This window comes from Oncorhynchus mykiss, chromosome 28 (genome assembly GCF_057628025.1).
Source record: "Oncorhynchus mykiss isolate SJ-2025 chromosome 28, ASM5762802v1, whole genome shotgun sequence".
Taxonomy (NCBI): domain Eukaryota; kingdom Metazoa; phylum Chordata; class Actinopteri; order Salmoniformes; family Salmonidae; genus Oncorhynchus; species Oncorhynchus mykiss.
Window position 1 is genome coordinate 29239935 of NC_143049.1, and position 21844 is coordinate 29261778.

General features: G+C 42.6%; 1 long non-coding RNA gene across 1 annotated transcript; it reads right to left on the reverse strand.

Moving 5' to 3' along the window:
• Positions 1 to 3326: 3326 nt before the first annotated feature.
• On the reverse strand, positions 3327 to 10243 carry LOC110508849 (uncharacterized). The gene is made up of 3 exons (XR_005040275.2): positions 8417 to 10243; positions 5464 to 5567; positions 3327 to 5194 (listed from the first exon to the last, which is right to left on the reverse strand). It is a non-coding gene; the product is annotated as an uncharacterized LOC110508849 (long non-coding RNA).
• Between the last annotated feature and the right edge of the window lie 11601 nt (positions 10244 to 21844).

Here is a 21844-nt window from a genome sequence, read left to right on the forward strand (position 1 = left end):
GCCAGCACAGTACGGTTCAGCCAAGACCTTTAGTGTGAACCAGGCACATGGCTTGTGTTGTGTAGACTATACAGTAGTGATAGATATCCAATACTATAGCAGATCATCTCTGGCCTCCTCACCCGCTGGTTGGAGAGAGATGACGAGCTCATTTAGGGGCCGCAGAACTGCAGAGTACCACTGGCATGGAGCTGTCAGTGTGGTAGCAGTGGTGCGTGAAGCTCATCTAACTGTGGATCTCTGCAGCCGGCGTGCGTCGCCCAGTATTGTAGCTTCTGTTAGAGCGCTCTTCAACAAAGAGGCAAAGGTTTTCAGACATGGCAGAATCTTTAGGGGGAAATAGAGACCGTGTGGCGTGATGGTGGTGGGGCTTACAGCAGGTTTAGGCTGAGGTTTACGAGATAATCAGAGTTAGGTGTAAATTCAGGTCATAATCTTAGAAAGTCGGATATGGAGAGCATGTAGATTGATGGTGTGTTCTAGTTTAGGGTTGGGTTTAGACTGGGGTTAGGTTTAGGGGAGGAGCGGAGTTAGGTTTGAATTAAGGGCGGCAAGCTATGGTTGAGTGTTGCTGCAGTCATAGCACATTCACTGATTCATAATTCACTGATAGCCATTCATATTCGGAGGGTTCTCTAAATTCACACAGGCACACAAAAAAAAATATGTTTGGAGAATAGAGAATATAGATGTCAATCAATTTCAGTTTGTTGAAGAAAGAAGCTAGGTTGAAGAGGTGGAGTAGAGGAGGAGTATTACATTGTGCTACTGTTGTAATGTTCTACCTACTATCACCACAAAGATATCAGGTTAGCACGCCCTTGAGTAGGAGGAAGATGAGGACAAACAGACAAACAAACAGAAGTCATTAAGCTCAGGTCCGGGAAAAAAATAGACATCTGTTCATTTTGGGGGGTACGGTGCATTCGGAAGTATTCAGACCCCTTCACTTTTTCCACATTTTGTTACGTTACAGCCTTATTCTAAAATTGATTAAATAGTTTTTTTCCCTCATCAATGTACACACAAACCCCCATAATGAAAAAGCAAAATAAAGTTAAAAAAACTGAAATATAACATTTACATATGTATTCAGACCCTTCACACAGTTCTTTGCAGCGATTACAGCCTCTAGTCTTCTTGGGTATGACATTACAATCTTGGCACACCGTTATTTGGGGACTTTCTCCCATTGTTCTCTGCAGATCCTCTCAACACATGTCAGGTTAGATGGGGAGCGTCGCTGCACAGCTATTTTCAGGTCTCTCCAGAGATGTTCGATCGAGTCCCGGCTCTGGCTGGGCCACTCAAGGACATTCAGAGACTTGTCCCGAAGCCACTCCTGCATTGTCTTGGCTGTGTGCTTAGGGTCGTTGTCCTGTTGGAAGGTGAACCTTCGGCCCAGTCTGCTGTCCTGAGTGCTCTGAAGCAGGTTTTCATTTTCTCTGTACTTTACTCCGTTCATCTTTCCCTCAATCCTGACTAGTCTCCCAGTCCCTGCCACTGAAAAACAGCATGATACTGCCACCAGCATGCTTCACCTTAGGGATAGTGCAAGGTTTCCTCTAGATGTGATGCTTGACATTCAGGCCAAAGAGTTCAATCTTGGTTTCATTGAACAAGAGAATCTTGTTTCTCATGGTCTGACAGTCTTTATGTGCCATTTGGCAAACTCCAAGAGTGGCTGAGGAGTGGCTTCTGTCTGGCCACTCAACCATAAAGGCCTGACTGGTGGAGTGCTACAGAGAGGGTTGCCCTTCTGGAAGGTTCTACCATCGCCACAGAGGAACTCTGGAGCACTATCAGAGTGACCATTGGGTTCTTGATCACCTCCCTGACCAAGGCCCTTCTCCCCTGACTGCTCAGTTTGGCCGGGAGGCCAGCTCTAGGAAGAGTCTTGGTGGTTCCAAACTACTTCCATTTAAGAATGATGGAGGCCACTGAGTTCTAGGGGACTTTCAATGCTGCAGAAATGTTTTGGTACCCTTCCCCAGATCTGTGCCTTGACACAATCTTGTCTCGGAGCTCTACGGACAATTCCTTCGACCTCATGGCTTGGTTTTGCTCTGAAATGCACTGTGGGACCTTATATAGACAGGTGTGGGCCTTTCCAAATCATGTCCAATCAATTTAGTTTACCACAGGGGACTCCAATCAAGTTGTAGAAACATCTCAAGGATGATCAACGGAAAAAGGATGCACCTGATCTCAATTTCCGAGTCTCATAGCAAAGGGTCTGAATACTTATGTAAATAAGGTATTTCTGTTTTTTATTTTTAATACATTTACAAAAAAACTTGTTTTTCGCTTTGCTATTATGGGGTTTTATGTGTAGACTGATGAGGGAAAATAGTAATTTAATCTATTTTAGAGTAGAACTGTAATGAAAGAGAATGTGAATGTGGAAAAAGTCAAGGGGTCTGAATACTTTCTGAATGTACTGTAAAATACCTTTCACACCATTACCACCAGCTAGGCCATAGTGTACTACAGGCAGACAGGAGATTATTGCATTGTTTGAACACTTTCAGGTGTTTTCATTCCCTCTCTCCTTTCTTTCTTTTCTTTCTTTGTCCAAAATGGGTCTGAAGAGAAGCAGAGAAGCAGCGTGGCGATGTGAAAGCAGGGTAATTGTGTCTTGGATGGAATAAGAGAAGCCTGCTGAGTGAAGAGTGGGGGGATGTGGCACTCCCTGCTCAATCCAAGCCATCTCAAAAACCCTGAGTACAGATTGCCTCTGAAATGGATTTCTCTGACAGACAGGTCTATATCTTTGAGGAGTGGATGATCTATCTGGTGTATGATTTAAATGTGGTGTGTTACACTTTGTCATTATCAAAGCCTGTGTGTTCGAACGTCTCTGGATTCTTCCATTTGCAATGTATTGTTCGAGCTAGCTAGGCTTAACTAACCTTTTTAAAATGACAACACATCTCAGTTGACAAATTAGGGTTCTGGTTCTACGACCAATAGTTGATGTGTAAACACACACAAAATACAGCCCGAGTCTTTATCTTTGCCTGACCACTGCAGAGGGAATCCTGCCTTGCTAATCGAGAGGAATTGTCTATTGATTAAGGGGAGCTTAGTTGTGGAGAGGACATTATTCTCCTGGAGGAGAGAAGAGGACATTCAGAGTCAGACAATTAGAGGGGAATGGAATAATTGAAGAGTAAACATTGAAGTGTCCAGGGATCAGATTGAGCCGTACACTCCAAAGGCATTGCAATTAAGATTGAATAAATATCCTCTAATTTGTTTGGTGTTAAAGAGATTTTTTTTAAAAGATGGACATGATTAACATGATAAAATCACATAAGCTGTCACATATTTCAAATGGTTTGTTTATTGTTTGTCATTTTGTTTTCGATCCATAAGATTTTACAGATTGTCTGGGTTTTCAACATGTCACAAAAAAAGATACAATCAATGAATCAATTAACGAAAATGTCTGATTAGAAAATGATGTTCAAAATGTCATAAACTGAATGAACATACTGTCAAAAGCCCATTCGTACTGCAAAACACACTGCCTGACTAACAGTGCAGATACATAAGTAGTGCTGCTAAAGTAATGCTCCTTATAAAACAGTTACAAAAAAACAACTTCATTGAGTTAATTGTCTGACTGTCAGCTACAGGGCTCCCCTAGTGGTAGGATCCAATTATGCCAGCACAAATAGATTCATTAGAGGCTAGAGCAGACCTTCTCTTTTTAGTCAAGCCTCAGATGATAGGAACATTAGATGCACAGCAGATTCAAGAGATGTCATTATAGGGACATTTTGAGAGCAACTTCAATTCTTCCATTTATTTAATTTGATATAATCTAATGCAACCAAAGATAAATTCTTTGGCCAATTTGATAAGAGTTGGTGAATGGCCAAAAATTCAACAGCATGATTCAGCAGAAACTGACTGTCACAATAACACTGTAATGCAGACCTCATTGATTTCCACCAGTGTAAGCTAAGAGAGGGACATTTCCCCACATCATTCAAGCGCAATGACTCTTCTCGATGTGTAAATCGTTTTGGATGAAAACGAATTGGAGAATGAGTCGGGGAATGATTTTACTGGGCTTGTAGAATTGATCTTCAGAGGGAGGGTCTGCATGGCTCTAGGATGTGGAATAATGACATGTGCCAGGACAGTTTCTCTGCATTTTGTTGATATTTACTCTGTGATCACAAACAACGAGCTCTCTGTGATGGAGTTACAGGGTTGTATTGATACACAGCACTGAGGTAGAATTGAAATATTTTTTGTTAAAATTCAGTTGCTCTCACATAGTTTCTCCTTCTCCCAATATATTCTCTTTTACTCTCAATAATGTATCCACAGACAACATGGTCATCTTGACATCTCTGGGAAGTAGCTCTTAGGCCAGAAACTGTGTTCCCACAAAATCTATATGTATACAAGCTAAATGTTGCGTATTTGTAGGACCAAAGCAAATCTCCATTACTGCACCAGGCAAGGCAGCAGTACAAAATACAACTCCCTAAAGTGAAAATGAGCCTGTTTCACCCTGAAGCCTAAATTAATTAATTGCAGAAAATATGAAGTAATCAGACTGGTAGAGTCGACACAACAGAAAACACAACATTCAGTAGAATGGGTAATCAAATCATATTACAGTAATTACAACAATACGATATAGCCTACTGCGAAAAAACATATTGGGAGAGGTAACTGTAAAAGCGTAATAACCTCTCTCTCTCGCGCTCTCTGTCTTTCTGTCTTTGCTGCTAGTGTCCACGGGGTTTGGGCAGAGCTGAAAGCCCAGTAAAGTAATTAGGCTATGTTAATCTTTCTAATTGTTTAATAAATGGTCCTGGATATGGAAACCAGACAGTCATCCTGGCTCTACTTTGGCTCATGCAGCGGGACGTTAGCTCCTTTAGCTCCTCCAAGTCAGTGTCGAGAGGACTCTCCTCAACTACGCGTATTCTTAAGCAATAACAACGTGATCCGTATTATCCACCCAAGAATACCCGTCACCGAAGAGAGTCACAGAGAAGGAGGGGGTAGGAAGAGAAGAGTCATTGGGGACAGTAGCAGGGGAACTCAGAGGTCCTCAATAGTAGTGTGAGCCTGAGTGATGTCATGTTCTCTATGAGTTGAGTGATTGATTGAAGATGGCATGCTGCCCGGGGATGGGGCAGGTGGGCCCCTCCATGTCAGATGTGTTCTGCAAACAGAAATGAAGACACTGTGCATTTGTGAACTGGTGCTGAGATGGGAGAGGTGTGTGTGTATGTGTGTGTGTGTGTGTGTGTGTGTGTGTGTGTGTGTGTGTGTGTGTGTGTGTGTGTGTGCACGTATGTGTGTGTGTGTGTGTGCGTATGTGTGTGTGTGTGTGTGTGTGTGTGTGTGTGTGTGTGTGTGTGTGTGTGTGTGTGTGTGTGTGTGTAGGAAGAGGGAACTAGAAAGTTGGTGTCTCGTTAGTGGAGCGCTTACCTGCAGGCACCAATCAGGCCTTTCCTCCGAATTCCCTTCATTCCATTGCATTCTACTGTGGGCTATCCGCTTTTACTGATGCAAATTCAGGCATAATGAGCACCCTGAAACAAAAAGAAAATACTAGTTAGATAAACAAACACATGAATAATCAAATAAGTAAATAAACTGGATAAATGAGAGTGGGTTTGCTATGGAAACCATGGCCTTCCAAGCCCACCTTTAACATCACGATTTCCAGCTTCTTTCATAGTCAACTGTGCTCTAGCCCCACAACATTCAAGTACACACACACACATGCACACGCACAGATACACACACACACACGCAGACACACACACACATGCGCGAACAAACGCACACACACTCACGCAGACACACACACACACACACACATGTACACACACTCACACACACACACACAAACAAACGCACACACACACGCATATTGCACAAAAGACAGTCATAGAGGGAAAATCCATTAGCAGCGGGAGGCAAAATACAGATGGTTTGAAAAAAAGGGAGTAAAAAGCGAAGGCCCTGCATTGAAGGCTGTCAGGAACAGGAACAATGACTGTTATTAGAGGTCTCATTTTCTGTGTGTGTGTGTTTGTGTGTGTGTGTGTGTGTGTGTGTGTGTGTGTGTGTGTGTGTGTGTGTGTGTGTGTGTGTGTGTGTGTGTGTGTGTGTGTGTGTGTGTGTGTGTGTGTGTGCGTGTGTGTGTGTGTGTGTGTGTGTGTGTGTGCGTGTGTGTGTTTTACAATTTACCGTGTGAATGGAATTCACTCAGTCTATGTCTGCTCCTATGATTTGACAGTGCACAGCATGTTTTTATGGATTTAATAAAAATGTTCTGTTTTTGACAAGGATCATTACTGTTACTGATCATTACTGGGTGGATGTTTTTTCCTTGATCAAAGGGATGCATTTTATGGTATTGTTATATGTTTGCCACATTGTATTGGAGAATGGTAGTATGATCATGCACCTCTTGTCTCTGTTGAAAAAAGAGAGAAAGAGTTGGCAATTTTAAAATGTATGAGTGAATAAATAATAATATTATATTTAAGTATGTTCTGAAAAAAAATCCTTACCATTATGTGTAAAACTAAACCACAGGACATGGTTGTGGGAGAGTGAACTTAACTGACTAAAACACCATATTAACACTATTTCATATTACCTTGCCTGTGATTCTGACCAGTCCATACAAACACACATACAAACACACAAAAAAATCACTCATATAATGATTTAAAGTGAAAAGAAATCTGTAGCTTTAAAATTAAAAACATTAAAAACATTAACATCTTTCCCATTAAGTCATTTGGCAATTGTGCTGTATAAATAAATACAAATGTCTATTGATCATTAGGTTCTTCTACCTAAGAGCAGCAATAGCTAATAAAACTCAGTCCTATGCTCCATTGAACACAGAAGCACAGAAACACTGCAAATATAGAAGCCACCTTCCACAGAGACAGCATTAAAAACCTGAGATAGCGACAGATGCCCCATCAAACTGTCACACAGGCCATCTAATTCAATTAACCCTTTTTGGTCATCTTGCTCAAACAACCCAAAAGCGAACTTACAAGGGAACTGAGTGGGCTCTATCTACTCAAGCATAACATTGATTCACAGAATTCACCTAACACTGAAGAAGATATATTACTAACACAGACCTATACTGCTCTCTGACTTGTCCTACTCCAGTGCAGTGTTCACACAAGGGTTGATGGCTTCCAACCACAGCCTTTCTAGTGAGACAACACAGAGAAACAGAAAGCAGAAAGAGGAGAAGCAGATTTCAGCATCACCTCTGCAACCTCCCTAGCTAAGTAGAGGAGAAAAGGCTATAATGACCCGCCTAATGCCCAAACACATATTTCATTTCAGAATGTTTGAAAACCTAGAAGGGTTAGGGTCAGGGTTAAGGGTTATGATCAGTTTAAGATTTTTTGCTAATCGATTTAAGTGTCAACTGTGTCCTTATAGTCTCTCCCAGCCATCGACATCTCTACCAGGGCACAGCAGGGACATAGTGAAGACAGAGAGAAGACAGAGTAAAGATAGAGAGAATGTTGAGAGAAGGCAGAAGACAGAGAGAAGACAGAGAGAAGACAGAGTAAAGATAGAGAGAATGTGGAGAGAAGGCAGAAGACAGAAAGAAGACAGAGTAAAGATAGAGAGAATGTGGAGAGAAGACAGAAGACAGAGAGAAGGCAGAGAGAAGACAGAATTCCAATACAACAGAACAGACAACCTGGATTACGACTCAGGGACTATTCTATGATATATTTCTTGGGCATCATATTTTACGTATTAAATGCAACCCTAATAAAGAACCCAAAGACAGCTAGGGGGATACTAGAAAGAGAGAGATAAAAAGAAACAGGTGCCACAAAAAGATGGAAAATTGAGAGATAATGACAGAGAAGGAAGAAAAATACATAAAAGGAGAGCTGTCAATTCAGAGATCTCTGTCTTTCTCCAGATCTTTTTAACTGCACCTGTCCGGTGTATGTGACAACAAAACAAAAAATAAATAAAACATTGAATAATTCTCACACACACACACACACACACACACACACACACACACACACACACACACACACACACACACACACACACACACACAGACATGACAGAAGCTCCATGACAGGTTGCTTCACCCGTCAAGCAGTGATTGCCATTTAATTGCAGAATGAAGAAACTCATGAATATGTTAATGGAGAGCCACCATAGAAATCCAGCAAACAGGACCCCGACAATGACAAGATTACACACATCAGCATTATGGATACATCATGCTTCACTCTGACAGAAATATATCAAAAATAAAATAAATCCCCTTAAAAGGATTTATCATAGAATTCCGACAAAGGGAATACAAGGGAAAGTCAGGGGGGAATCTGGCTGAATCCCCCGTCAGCTGAAGTAGGCTTACCGTTTAATTCCTGTTCCTCCTGAGAGAGAGATTCCCTCCCACTGTGCACAAAGCCGAGGAGTCAGTCGTCTGACGTTCGCCTCGCCTGCGAGGACAAGACTGTGATCGTTAAGGCTGCAGCTGCTGCCGACACTGCCATGCTGTCCCGGTCAATGCTTGATTAATGTGGGTTACTGTGCTAGTGAGAGCAGGGAGGACTGAGGTGAGAGCACAAGGAAAATAGTGCTGCTACTGCCGTCGCCGGTGCAGTGAAACAGCCTTTACCCCCCCCCCCCCCCCCACCCCCTCCGTATACCTTCACCCTCAGCCTCTGTTCTGGACGCCACAGCCCCAAAGTACCAAAGACTCACAGAGTCTTTCAGTCAAACAGTCAGTAAGCCAACCGACCAGCCAGCCAGCCAATTCTTCCAGTCCTGGAGATGCATTCTTCCAGGTGGTAGAGAATGCAGGCACAGCTCACTCGTTGAGAGAAAAAAAAAGTAAAAAAGGAAGATAGGAAAGCCACTGATCGGAGCCCGTTGTTGTACTCGCCAAGGCAAAGAAACTCACGGGCGGATGGAGAGGGACTGAGAGACTGAAGGAGAGTCAGCGAGAGAGGAGGAGAGCAGGAGAGAGAGAGCAGGAGAGCAAGAGAGAGAGAGCAATAAAACGTCCAACCATAGGGCTTCTAGGAGCAGAGGACTGTCATTTGTTCTGAGGAGAAGAGAGGGAGAGAGAGAGAGAGAGAGAGAGAGAGAGAGAGGGAGAGGGGAAAAGGAGGACGAGTGGGGAAGAGAGTACTTAGATTTGAGCAGCACCGCAGTGAGTGTTGAATCGGAGGCATCTAATGGTGTATTAATTGAGGGAGATCTGATTTGTCCGCCTTGCAGTTTTGCATTGATGACATCCCATCAGGGAGACCAAGGCGCTCTGGAGACCAGGGCTAATACACAACCCAGGGGAGTGGCTACATGTCCACGGCAGGCACGTACACAGATAGACCTCTGGGGGTGCCTGAGCACCTGCCTATTTGCCCTTTCAGATTGGTAGCATTTTTGAAATTCATATATTTTATTTTGAGCTCCTGTTCAGTAAAGAATTGTCCATCAACAACTACCTTGTTTCTTATTTTGGACAATTGGACAATTCCTCCTCCCCCACTCCTCTGCTCCCAAGCGAGTGCTGCACAAGCAGAAGGTACCACGTCTAGCGATATTATGAGTAGTGGCTACTGGCTACTTTTTGAGTTGCATGTTGTCTCTCCTGGTCAGGGACAGTGAAGGGTTCAATTGGACTGTTTTTAGTAGGCCTACAAATCAGATATTAGCAGCAGAACTCTAATCACAGGTAAAGACTAGTTACATTGTTACAGCATAGCTAACAGTTACATAATTTACATTCGCTTTGATCAGCTGATAGCCCTCCCCTTTCCCCCTTTCTGTAAGCAGTAGGCTAGGTAGCTCGGGAGGTTCCCTTTCAGCATCTCCCCCTCCAAAGATTTGTGCAAGGCCCTGGTCAACAGTATTGGTGGACTGAAGGCAAATAGATCGATGTGATACCTCATTCAACAGCAACTGAGAGTAACCCATCTTTGAAGTGATGCAGAGTGTATGACGCTAAATACTCTGAGCTTGAAATTGTGTGAAACTCAGGGACCGTGGACCGGATCCGAGTCCATTCAATCCGTCCTGCGCGTGGTTGGAGTAAAAACAACAACAACAACAAAAAAATGTCCATGAAAAAAACGATCTCAGTCGACATTTTAAATGACTGAAACCAAATGGAAACTGTTCAGAAATGATAATGGACGTAGATTTATGCTCTCTTCACTCTGCACAGTTTGCTAACAGTCATTGAAATAGATAGTCAGGGAGCATCGGAAATTTCAAAAGCGATGGATGGAGAACTATTTTTTAGGTTCCTCGGTGAAGACCGAATGCAGCCCGCAGGGAAAATTAGCTTGACACCCCTGATATATCGAGACTTGTGAGAGCAGGGAAACGTGTGGCAAGGCGGCATTTGCCACAGCACCTTTGATTTAGTTTAATAAAATATTTTGGCGTAAAGCGTTTAAAACAGGTTCAAAGTCCTGTTTTTTTAAACTGATTTGCCTCATGATTTGTCAACTCATGGACACTTTCTCTGTCCTTCACATCGGCGTGCTGCTGCAGGCTCTTTGCATGTCTTGACCAATCAGATTCACGGAAATCACAGGTTGAGCTGGCCGGGCACAAAGCATAAAGCTCAAGGCAACCTCTCCACTTTCATCCGGTATTTATTTAGCAAGCTTGGTAACACATCACTCCTGACAGACACAAGTAAAAATGTAGCAGCCTATACACCTTAACATTAGCCATCTGACATGCTGCATTGCATGGAAACAATACTATTGTTCAGTCTGATCAACTTTAGGCTAATAACAGCAGCTGCATAGCCTAGCCCACCATGCGCCCTGTCTGTCTGGCCAGGGTAAAGGAAGCGGTAACATTGTGTTTTTATAGCCCATTTGTTTTGTGAGAAAATATGAATGGGATCAAAGTTGAATGGGATCAAAGTTGGGTTCTATTCAAACTTGGGCCGAATAGGCTACCTGGACTTTGGCAATCCAAAATTATTAACTGGAATTAATCAATAAACACAATAGCTGACATAGACTGGGAGTTAAAGAGATTATCCGGTACTTTTGTATAGTTTTTTTCCAGTAGTTTTGAAAGTAGCACTCACGAGCCAAAAGTAGTCCTCGGAAATTGCATACTACGTCACAAAAGTGCAGATATGTGCACCACTTCATTGCTCTCTCTCTTTCTGCTGTGACCACTAAGCTGTTGGGCCCTGCAACCTCATTGGATAACGCTGAACACTCAAATGCGAGTAGCCGTAGGTCATTGGCTAGAACTTGAATTGCTAAGGGGCTGGACCACGTGGGTGGAAATGTAGGGAAAATGGCACAGCAAAGCTTCAAGAAAACATATGCTTTCAAACTTTTGTGGATAATTGAGATAATTGAGATAATTAAAACAGTAATTCTACTTATAGATACATTGACACATCCAGCCCAAAACGGGAGGTTTAAAAAAGACCTAGTAGTCACCAAACTTCTGGAGCTTTAATTTGTATCAGGCCTACAGTTGCATAGGGCAGGACTACACCATGCCAACCTGCATAAAGCAAGCTCAGCCCTCTGAGTTATATTGTCCAAATGTTGATTTCTTTGTGTATGTCAAAGGAGGCTGGTGGGAGGAGGACGGGACATTTTTAATGGCTGGAATGGATGCAGTGGAATGGAGTCAAATACGTTGTTGCCATGTGTTTGATGTGTTTGGTGTTTCTATTCCATTCCAGCCGTTACAATGACCCCATCCTCCTATAGCCCCTCCCACAAGCCTCCTCTAGTGTATAGGAAACACCCCTAGTCCTTCATTAAAATGTAATTCATATGAACAAGTACAGGGTTGCTGCAGTTTGAGGCCAGGATTTTTTTTAAACCATGTGACCTGATTAGAAAAACTCTGGTCCCACCATAGCCCATATTAAACCTTTTCACGTCATAGCACATAAGGTCTGGAGTTTTACCTTGTTAGGTTACCAGATCAGGAGTTTTTTTGGTGCCACACCACTCTGGGAACTGTCACTTTGTGTGAGAGTCAAGTTGACATTCACCTAAGATATGAGGGATATTAAGGGAACATGTAATTACTAGTAGAAAGCTGTGATATAATTTATGTTGGGTGGATGTGAAGACATTGTCCTTTCAAAAGTAATTTGAACTCCATTCGGTGAGAGTGACTTTCAAAGGCTGACATTCTCTATCATTCCAGTTTGAAATAATTCAAAACTGGAGGTTCATTGTTCGATGTAAGATTGTTAATGTAAAGAGGTGCTCCCTGTATCAAATGTACATACAGTATAGGCTACAAACCATTTGTATTAATATATGAAACATGACCCTTTACATTTACAATGGCTCCATATTAACTGCAAGAATGTCTTGCATTTCTCTTGATTTGATTTGACGTACAGTTGAACTCCCAATATCCACCACAAAGCAAGCAAAAATGATTCAAACACCTTGCGGCCCAAAGGAGATAGATTACCTTGACTAAAGTGGCTCCTGATCATATTACAAAACTTATTTTTATTGTTATTGGTACACTTCTACTGCTGCAATATTTCCATGTACTCTACAGTGATATTTCAAGAGTCACATCTTTACACATAAAATAGTTATTGTTTGAATAAATCATTGAAATATTTAATAAAGCTTTACTAAACCCATATCTCTGGGGAGGTCGGGAGAGACATGAGCAAATAAATGTCAAAGGTGTGTGTCGCTATATATGGAATAATCTTTTTTACTTTTTGGTTAAATTCTTATAAAAAAAAAGACATTGTTTGTAATCTGATAGAGGCAGATCGTTGCACCAAAGCAGTGTTTTAAATCTGACAATTTCCATGATAAATAGTAAATAATAAAACAAACGTAGTGGTGGCGATCAGAGAAGACAAAAAAGAAATAAACTTGTTTCCTGTTGGATGGAAATCTACTGACCCCTATTGGTCGGTTCCATAGGTACTTCCTCCTCATTAGAATATAATTGATTGGGGAAGTAAGACATTGTAATGATGACCATATGAAAGACAATGTAAAATTGATTTCATTTACTTTCACCCCAATAAAGTTACATATTTGTACATCTTATAATTTATATAGCACAGTAAAGCACTCCATTATGAATTAAGAATGGCCAGCCACCAAACTCTCACCACATACGCTGCTGCTACTGTCTATTATCTATCCTGTTGCCCAATCACTTTACACCTACCTATATGTACTGTAAGTAGCTACCTCAGTTAGCTCGTACCCCTGCACATCGACTCGATACTGGTACTCCCTGTATATAGCCATGTCATTCTCTACTCCCTGTATATAACCATGTTATTACCTCATATCCCTGCACATCGACTCGATACTGGTACTCCCTGTATATAGCCATGTTATTCTCTACTCCCTGTATATAACCATGTTATTACCTCGTACCCCTGCACATCGACTCGATACTGGTACTCCCTGTATATAACCATGTTATTACCTCATATCCCTGCACATCGACTCGATACTGGTACTCCCTGTATATAACCATGTTATTACCTCATATCCCTGCACATCGACTCGATACTGGTACTCCCTGTATATAACCATGTTATTACCTCATATCCCTGCACATCGACTCGATACTGGTACTCCCTGTATATAACCATGTTATTCTCTACTCCCTGTATATAACCATGTTATTACCTCATACCACTGCACATCGACTCGATACTGGTACTCCCTGTATATAGCCATGTTATTCTCTACTCCCTGTATATAACCATGTTATTACCTCATACCACTGCACATCGACTCGATACTGGTACTCCCTGTATATAACCATGTCATTTTTACTCTTTATTTGTATTCATTATTCACTGTGTATATTCCATTACTCATGGCACTATTTCCATGTTTTATCTTATCTTTATTAACTCTGCATTGTTGGAATTGGACCCGCAAGTAAGCATTTCCTAGTCTACACCTGTTGTCTACAAAATGTGTGACAAATAACATTTTATTTTATTAAGAAGTAGTGGTTTGTAGCCTTGCCACAATAATAAAACACAAATTATACTGACTACAGCTGACCATAGCTGACTACAGCTGACCATAGCTGACTACAGCTGACCATAGCTGACTACGGCGGACTACCGATGACTAAAGGAGGATGGTTAGTGATACTACTAGTGTAGGGTAGCCTAGTGGTTAGAGCATTGGACTAGTAATTGAAAGGTTGTAAGTTCAAATCCCTGAGCTGACAAGGTACAAAATCTGTCATTCTGAACAGGCAGTTAACCCACTGTTCCTAGGCCATCATTGAAAATAAGAAATTGTTCTTAACTGACTTGCCTAGTTAAAAAAATAAAAACAAACATTTCTGACAGAATTATAGGGAAAATGGCTGAGGTATACAATAAACTCTCTCTCACCCACTCCCCTTCCTCTCTATCTCACCGCCTCCCCCCCACCCACCCTCTAGCTGAGCTGACACAGTGGGTGTGGAGAGGAGGTCCTGGAAATGGCCCAACCTGTCAGATTAAAGGGAGTCGGAAGGGAACGGGAAGCTTTTCCACATCTCTCTCCCCTTTTCCCTTTTCATTACCCAGCAATACATGCTAATGATGCTCTCTCTCATGCAAATCACCAGATAGTTTGGAGAGGGGCATGTGGCTGCTGCCGCTGGGACAGCTCTGTTTTTGTATAGTCTAACAGAGCAATGGGGATTGGTTGACATGAGGGAGCAAATTAAACACACGAGTTGAATCGTAAACACTCACACACATGCATGTACGCACACACACACACACACACACGCACACATCATACACACGCATACGCACGAGCACATGCATACACTCACAAACACACACGGAAAACACAAACATAAACCTAACAGAGAATCAGGCCTTGAATACACTGAGAATGTTCTGTTTGATATCGTGCTAAAACAAAGTAAGAACATTCTCAAATAAAGCATTCACCAATTCTCAGAGAAAGTGTCACTGCCTTTGTCCCCAATGCTGTTCTTTGTCTATAATGTAGCTGTTTTTATCAGGAGTCTCCTGCTTTTTCCCATTAGCATTTTTTTGTTGCCAAAACACCAAAGAAATACACCAAAGTTGGTCTCAGGGCACTTCATCATGTGAATGGTTTTAGGCCACATGTTGTGGAACTGTATCTGCATCTCTTGGCCCTTACTTAAAGAAGCCCTTTCGAACGTCTGTATAATTTCAGCCAGTAGTTTTGAAAGTGATGCTCATTAACCAAAACGGGTCCCCGTTTTTTGTATACTACATCATCCACTTGTGTACTATGTCATCCATTCCGTGTAATATGTTACGAATCCAATTCGTGCAATATGTTTAAGAATGTGCTGTCCCAGAATGCATATTTAACCTCTATGGGCCATTCCTTACGGTACGTTTTGGTCCTACACTGTCGTGGTGCAGAGACCTGATGCTTCTTAACATGCATTCAGGAGGTACCTAGCCTTTATCAAGTCCTTCAGTGACAAGAAGTAGATCTGAAAGACTGTAAAAGACTGTAAAATCTGATCAATACATACACCACCGGTCAAACATTTTAGAACACCTACTCATTCAAGGGTTTTTCTTTATTTTTACTATTTCTACATTGTAGAATAATAGTGAAGAGATCAAAACTATGAAATAACACATATGGATCATTTAGTAACCAAAAAAATGTTTAACAAATCGAAATATATTTGAGATTTGAGATTCTTCAAATAGCCACTTTTTGCCTTGATGACAGCTTTGCACACTTTTGGCATTCTCTCAACCAGCTTCACCTGGAATGTTTTTCCAACAGTCTTGAAGGAGTTCCCACATATGCTGAGCACTTGTTGGCTGTTTTCACTTCACTCTGCGGCCCGACTCATTCCAAACTATCTCAATTTGGTTGATTGTGGAGGCCATGTTATCTGACGCAGCACTCCATCACTCTCCTTGTTGGTCAAATAGCCCTTCCACAGCCTGGAGGTGTGTTGGGTCATTGTCCGGTTGAAAAGAAAATGATAGTCTCACTAAGTGCAAACCAGATGGGATGGCTTATTGCTGCAGAATGCTGTGGTAGCCATGCTGGTTAAGTCTGCCTTGAATTCTAAATAAATCACAGACAGTGTCACCAGCAAAGCACCCCCACACCATAGCACATCCTCCGCCATGCTTTGTGGTGGGAAATACACATGTGGAGATCATCCGTTCACCCACACCACATCTCACAAAGACACGACGGTTGGAATCAAAAATCTCCAATTTGGACTCCAGACCAAAGGACAAATTTCCACCAGTCTAATGTCCATTGCTCATGTTTCTTGGCCGAAGCAAGTCTCTTCTTCTTATTGGTGTCTTTTAGTACTGGTTTCTTTGCAGCAATTCGACAATGAAAGCCCGATTCACACAGTCTCCTCTGAACAGTGGATGTTGAGATGTGTCTGTTACTTGAACTCTGTGAAGCATTTATTTGGGCTGCAATTTATGAGTCTGGTAACTCTAATGAACTTATCCTCTGCATTCCTTCCATTCCTGTGGCGGTCCTCATGAGAGCCAATTTCGCTCGTAGCGCTTTATGGTTTTTGCAACTGCACTTGAAGAAACTTTCAAAGTTCTTGAAATGTTCCATATGGACTGACCTTCATGTCTTAAAGTAATCAAGGACTGTCATTTCTCTTTACTTATTTGAGCTGTTCTTGCCATAATATGGACTTGGTCTTTTACCAAATGTGGCTATCTTCTGTTTATCCCCCTACCTTGTCACAACACAACTGATTGGCTCAAACACATTAAGAAGAAAGAAATTCCACAAATTAACTTTTAAGAAAGCACACCTGTTAATTGAAATGCAATTGACTACCTCATGAAGCTGGTTGAGAGAATGACAAAAGTGTGCAAAGCGGTCATCAAGGCAAAGGGTAGCTACTTGAAGACTCTGAAATCTAAAATATATTTTGACACTTTTTTGGTTACTACATGATTCCATTTGTGTTATTTCATAGTTTTGATGTCTTCACCATTATTCCACAATGTAGAAAATAATAAAAATAAAGAAAAACCCTTGAATGAGTATGTGTTCTAAAACTTTTGAGCAGTAGTGTACAGTCATGACTATTTCCTATCACAACACACACTCACGTACAGACACACACACAACACACACACAACACACACTGTGAACACAGTATCATTTACTCTATATTCTAGTGTGGAGGTTTTTTCATCAAGCTGTCAATGGGGTTTAATATCTGAAATGTTTCTCTCAGGCAACATCCCATGAATTAACCTCCTTATCAATGTTGAAAGGGATTGAATAAAGACTTCAGTAGCACTCCCCACAGACCCACCTTACAATCCACACTTACAGTTCATTTGCATTGCATTGCAGCACAAACAGGCCTAGTCAAGCTGAAAGAGTGTGTGCCGATGTACCAAATAACGTAAAAAATATGAGCTCTTGATTGGGCATCACTTCAGCATGAGCTCCCCAGCGGCGAGGTGGCGATGCGCTAGCAGACAGTAGCTGATGGGCTGTTGACACTTTCTCATTATATCAAGCTCATGTCGTTTTCTGACCCTCGGCGCTCCAGCCCCACCACACTGGCATAGACATAGACATAGACATAGACATTTGTTGGTGGGTGGGCCTGTAGAAATGTGGATGCTCCAAAGCAGCTAACTTCCTGCAATGTTACACATTTTACCATGGGGCAGAGAAGAAAATGTGCAGTTTTCAAACAGTACAGTAGTATCTAACAATTCACAACAATACACAAATCTAAAAGCAAAACAATGGAATTAAGAAACATGTAAATATTAGGACGAGCAATGACGGAGTGGCATTAACTAAAATACAGTAGAATAGAATACAGTATATACATCTGAGATGAGTAAAGCAGTATGTGAACATCATTAAAGTGACTAGTGTTACATTATTAAAGTGGCCAGTGATTCCATGTCTATGTATATAGGGCAGAAGCCTCGAAGGTGCAGGTTTGAGTAGCCGGCTAGTGGTAGCCGGCTAGTGATGGCTATTTAAAAGTCTGATGGCCTTAAGATAGAAGCTGTTTTTCAGTCTCTCGGTCCCAGCTTTGATGCACCTGTACTGACCTCACCTTCTGATAATAATTTAGTGAACAGGCCGTGGCTCAGGTGGCTGATGTCCTTGATGATCTTTTTGGCCTTCCTGTGACATCGGGTGCTGTAGGTGTCCTGGAGGGCAGGCAGTGTGCCCCCGGTGATGCGTTGGGTAGACCGCACCACCCTCTGGTGGCAGAAGTGGAGGTGTTGTTTCCTACCTTCACCACCTGCGTGCGGCCCATCAGGGAGTCCACAACCCAGTTGCACAGGGCGGGGTTCAAACCCAGGGCCCAAAGCTTAATGATGAGCTTGGAGGGTACTATGGTGTTGAAGGCTGAGCTATAGTCAATGAACAGCATTCTGATGTAGGTATTCCTCTTGTCCAGATGGGATAGGGCAGTGTGCAGTGCGATGGCGATTGCATCGTCTATTGGTCTATTGGGGCATGTCTATCGTGTACGGTAAGGTAGAGGTGATGTGATGTGATCCTTAACTAGCCTCTCAAAGCACTTCATGATGACAGAAGTGAGTGCTACTGAATGAAAGACATTTAGTTCTGTTACCTTTGCTTTCTTGGGTACAGGAACAATGGTGGACATCTTGAAGCAAGTGGGGACTGCAGACTGGGATAGGGAGGGATTAAATATGTCCGTAAACACTCCAGCCACCTGGTCTGCGCATGCTCTGAGGACGTGGTTAGGGATGCCGTCTGGGCCAGCAGTCTTGAGAGGGTTTAACACTCTTACATGTCTTACTCACGTTGGCCACAAAGAACGAGAGGCCACAGTCCTTGGAAGTGGGCCGTGTCGGTGGCACAGTGTTTTCCTCAAAGCTTGTGAAGAAGGTGTTTAGTTTGTCTGTGAGCAAGATGTTGGTGTCCGCGATGTGGCTCGTTTTCCCTTTGTAATCCGTGATTATCTGTAGACCCTGCCACATATGTACATCTTGTGTCTGAGTCGTTGAATTGCGACTCCACTTTGTCTCTGTGCTGATGTTTTGCCTGTTTGATTGCCTTATGGCGGGAATAACAACAACTGTTTGTATTCGTCCATATTCCCAGTCACCTTGCCATGGTTAAATGCTGTGGTTTGCACTTTCAGTTTTGCCTGAATCTATCCACGGTTTCTGGTTTGGGTAGTTTTTAATAGTCACCGTGGGAACAACATCCCTTATACACTTCCTGATGAACTCAGTCACCATGTCCATGTATACGTCAATGTTATTCTCGGAGGCTACCCGGAACATATCCCAGTCTACATAATCAAACAATGGATTCCGATTGGTCAGACCAGTATTGAGTAGACCTTAGCACGGGTACTTCCTTTTTGAGTTTCTGCCTATAAGAAGGGAGGAGCAAAATGGAGTCGTGATCTGATTTGCCGAAGGGAGGGCATGGGAGTACCCTGTAGGCATTTCGAAAAGGCGAGTAGCAGTGGTCTAATGTTTTCCTATGCGAGTACTACAGTCAATGTCTTGATAGAACTTCAATAGCGTTTTCCTCAAATTTGCTTTGTTAAAATCCCCAGCTGCAATAAATGCGGCCTCAGAATACATGCTCCAGTTTGCATAAAGACCAGTGTAGTTCCTTGAGGGCCGTCGTGGTATCGGCTTGAGGGGAATATACACGACTGTAACTATAACCAAAGATTATTATTTTGGGAGGTAATACTTTCGGAAAATCAGCAAAGCACAGACAGTACAGAACTATCCTGAAATAATTATACCGTTCATATTTCATCCTATTCAGTCCACCCCCTCCCTTTAGCCTACTCTAGTGAAACTCAAATGGCTTTGGCGAGACATTTTGTCAGTAAGCACAGTAATGACCAAGAGGCAGTGTCAGGGCTGGATGAACAAATCATTTATTTTTTGGGGAACTCAGTCAGGTTCTCAACTTACTGTTTCATTGGAATAGTAGGATACGGTAGTTGCAATTTCGAAATGTTGTTGTGCATCAGCAGTTTTTCTCTTATGTCAATCACTGACAGTCACTCAATTAGCATAGTCAGCTAACAAGTTTTTGATTTGTAAGTTATTTAGCCAGCTATCAAAACTTAATGTGTGAATAGTAATCATGGCTGTATACTGACTGGGCACGCAGGACATGTTAGTCACACTCAGATATCATTAACATGGATTAAGTCATGGCAAAATGTGTAGAATTGCAGGTAATTAGCTTTAAAACTACAACAATTACTCTCTGCCCCATAGCAACATGTGTAGAATTGCAGAAAACTCGTTCAAGAGGGGGGGGCGACTAAAGTGTTTTGCCCGCAAGGTGGGGGGCCCCCAACCAAATCTCGCATAGGGCTCCCAAAGTGCTAGGGCTGGCCCTGAATCAGTTACCCAACCAGGACAGGGTCCCCTGGTTACCCACATGGGCTCCCTACCTCCTCTCCTTCCCCCATTTGATGATTAGCAGAGCGGCAGCAGGCTATCTACACTCACTGAGAGCAGGCTTCTGTGGTTGGCGGTTGCAGTATAAAAATAACAAATATATACATTTCCATTTTTCTCTGCCTCAAGTGTCCCCCACAGGCTTGGGGGCTTACATTTTAGTATACGCTCTTATCCAGAGCAATTAGAGTTAAGTGCCTTGCTCAAGGGCACATTGGCAGATTTTTCACCTAATCAGCGATTCGAACCAGTGACCGTTCAGTTACTGACCCAATGCTCTTAACCGCTAGGCTACCTGCTACAGGCCCTGCATTAATCAGGCCCTGGGCAGTATGTTGGATTGGACTCCAGCCAGGCTAGATTTCAACCAATAGTGTAGGTACATCTCCGTAATATGGCCCCCTCAACCCGCTGGCATTTGGAGTGATTTCCCTTGGACCAAAATCAAATAATGCTTTATTAGGACTGTCCCTGTAAATGGCTACATAACCCATCATTAAACTATTATTTCCAATGAGATTGATTTTTCTATCGACCCCGAGAAGGTAAGGGTCATTGAGCAAAAATACCAATACGGTTGAAAAAAGGCTATTTTAGACCTGAACAGGAATTATTGATGAGGAAGCGGTTGGTGGTGGCTGAATGATTTGTTACAGTTGGGAGAGAGAAATGGGAGGAGGGAGAGAGGGGGAAGGACAGAGGGTAGAGAGAGGTAGAGGGGGGGAAGAAGGGAAGAAGGGGAGAGAGAATGGAGGGGAGAGAGAGGAGAGAGGGGAGGGAGAGGGTAGAGCATGGAAGAATGGAGGGAGGTAGGGAGGGGTAGGGAGGGAGGAAGAGAGGGTGGGTAGGGAAGGAGGAAGAGAGGGTGGGTAGGGAAGGAGGAAGAGAGGGTGGGTAGGGAGAGAGGAAGAGAGAGAGAGAGGGGAGAGGGGGAGAGAGGGGGAGGAGAGGGAAATGGATCGAGACATTTGCAGACAGAATTAGGAAAATTCAAATAGAGAGATTTAAGACAAAGACAAAAATAGAGAGAGATAGACACAGAGACAGGGGCAGAAGCAGAGGCAGAGGCAGAGACAGAGACAGAGACAGAGACAAAGACAAAGACAAATAGAATGTGGATGACGGTTATTTGCACACTGATAACGAAGCGTCCTTTGAATGTTGATTTATCTAAGCAGTTCTCAAAAAATGGTGTACTTGCGGTACAAAGGCTATTTCCATGATAGATTGTTAATAGTAATGCTACCAAACCTTTACTATAGACCAATGGCCTGGATGGAAGACAGAAACAACCCATGTCTGCCAGACTGTGCCAGAACTCTGCCCACTCAGCAGGAACAGATAGGAGCTCCCCACCCAGCCTGG